The following is a 2,931-nucleotide window of genomic DNA, read 5'->3' on the forward strand; positions in this document are numbered from 1 at the left end:
GCAAACCTGGAATGGATCTGGTCCAGGATTCAAAACATTTGCTAGCAGATGATTGAAGAAATCCATTCCAGATTTTCTGGATCACCCAGCTTCACCAATGAAAGTGTACTCTCTCTAGCCTTGGAGAGCTTTAATAAATCAGACCCAAAGTGTTTAAATAACATGTGCTATGTAATAAATAATATTCTTTATCAGGTATATGTTTTCGCAGAGAAATACAGGGATTGAATCTAATCTGTGTATATATGTATTCAATATACATAATACTAATATTCTACTGTTTATTTTGTGTATATAGTTTGGCTTTAAAAGAGAACCTGCATGTAAATTGATAATTTGGCACAATCTATTCTGGAACAGGATAAGAAGAACTTGGTTGAATTAATAAGTGTTGGGATAAGACAGTGCTGGTAAAACAGTGATAATCGATCCTTTACAAATATTGCCCTAAGCATGTTTAAAAGATTTTTGCTTTTATGCCCTCACCTCCTAGATTGTAAGCTCTTCTAGACAGGGTCCGTTTTTCTTCCTGTGTCACTGTCTGTATCTATCTGTCATTTGCCACCCCTATTTACTGTACAGTGCTTCGTAATATGTTGGCGCTATATAAAGACTATTTATTAATAATAATGCTGGGCTGTAACACAGCCAGGTCACTTTTATACCCTGCCCCCCAGACACTAAAGAGTTACCAGTAATTGGATAAGCTTTCTATTCCTTCCTCCTGACACCATGGTCCTTCACCATATGTAAGCAGATTATTTTATTTATTATTTTTATCTATATCTGCCTAGTTCAACTCTCATATGGTGTCAATGACCTAGAACAAGTATAGAGGTGATCATGCTTGCAGGTCAGTGAAATCATCAGGGACATTGTTCATATTTCAAACTAAAAGGTTACCCTTTCATGTAAAATAATTTTAATAATGAATAAATAAAGAACAAAGAAGCATATGGAACAGTCTTATCAGGGGAGAGCTTGAATAAAATAGTAAGGATGTACATAAAATAATTTAACAATTATAACCCACACATTCCATGCAAGAAGGATACTCCATGTGTAGAGAAGATCTATGGCTGTGCAAACATGACCAGCCATATTAAGGGACAAGTAATCTGGGATTGGGCATTGGATTATGGCATTTTGCAGTCAGTTAGAAAAACACTAGATATATGAAAATGAAAAAGTTATTATTATAAACCATATTCAATACATCCAAACTTTCCAAATCTAAAATCAACTTTTAAAATAAACAGAAGGGCTTTTGCCATTTCCTGTATTTCATTAGGTTTCTTTTTAAAGAGACTAAAAGCAAATCTATCACGAAAAAACCTTCTGAAACTCCTATTTTTTCTATCCATTATGATAATATTGTGGCTTCAGTGGTCTCTGAATCACTAGATCATAACATGATTAGACGTTTGAAATCTCTGTGTGACTTCTTGCTCTGCTTCTGGATCAGCAATGGTAGCCTCCATGTTCCTCTTTAAATGGTGTAATAACATATACCTGGTATCTATCAGTTTAGTTGGCTTCCCAAGCTTGGTTATGGCACCTATCAGCTGATAGACTGACATTCTCTTACTTTCACATTTTCATTGATCATTGCACTGCTTCTGGATTATGAAAATATTAAAGTTTACACTGTGTCAAATTTAGGTTAAAACATATAAGCAAGACTTATTTAAGATGCTGCATACTGTCTTAAGTGTAATGAACAGATGATACTGCTGTGTGCTGGCATCCCGTTTATGGAGTTATTGCTGACCACAGATGGGTCATTGCCAGCGGGGCTTAATGATTTCCATTTGGGTAAACACATCAGAAATAAACACTAATTGTGTCTCTCTGTATTAATTTTGCAGCCTAATGCCAGCTGTATATCCATGTGATTTTTGCACACTGCTATTTTCAAGTGATACAGTGATCTATTTTAATCTATCCTTGAGACTGACAGTACTTGATGTATTATCCACTTGTTCCACTGATCTAAATTAAGGTTGAATTTGCTATTATATCTAATTAAAATAAAACAACACAAGAAAGTGGTTTTGATGTCAAAGTAATCATTGAACAAAAATGAAAAAAAAATACTTGCCTGATTTTCATTCAATATTCTGCCCAAATATTGTTAAAAAAATCAAGTAAAAATCCACTTATTATCGATAAATTATTATTAAATTATTATAATTATTATTAAATTATAAATCGATCCAATATATTGCATAGTTTAGGGTTTATTTTGAAGGTTTCAAACCAAGAGATTGGTTGCAGAAAAGCTGCAGATCACAACACAAATGTCTCAGTAAAATATACATTTATTGTGTGTCTCCTTGTAGCTTTATTCGTTTATTGGGATTCCATGCTTTTTTACTGTATATGAACCATTACCTTAAAATAAATCAATATTTTGCTAAGGTAAAATAAAGTAACATGTTTCACAAAAAAAATATCTAAAGCTACTATTTTTTATTGTATTTAAGTATCACTAATTTTCCTAATAATTGGGGGGACGTCCTTAAAATTAATGTACCGTATTTTCCGGCGTATAGGATGACTGGGCGTATAAGACGACCCCCAAGTGATTGGTTAGAGTGGTCTGCCAATTAATTGGCAGACCACTCTAACCAATCAGTTGGGGGTGGTGTTATACGCCCAGTATTGTACTGTTCCTTCTGCCTGTCAGATCTCACTATTGTGCGAGAACTGAGAAGCAGAAGGAACAGTACAGTACTAGTAATTGGAGGAGGGATACAGGAGGAGCCTACACTGCTCCACACTCCTCTAAGCAATGAATGGGCGCGTTCCTTCTTAATGAATGGGTGTGTTCCAGTGGAGAGCCAATCCAGGCCCTGTACTGGAGAGCCAATCCAGGCCCTGTACTGGAGAGCCAATCCAGGCCCTGTACTGGAGAGCCAATCCAGGCCC

Source organism: Pyxicephalus adspersus, chromosome 4 (genome assembly GCF_032062135.1).
Source record: "Pyxicephalus adspersus chromosome 4, UCB_Pads_2.0, whole genome shotgun sequence".
In the NCBI taxonomy this organism is placed as follows: Eukaryota; Metazoa; Chordata; class Amphibia; order Anura; family Pyxicephalidae; genus Pyxicephalus; species Pyxicephalus adspersus.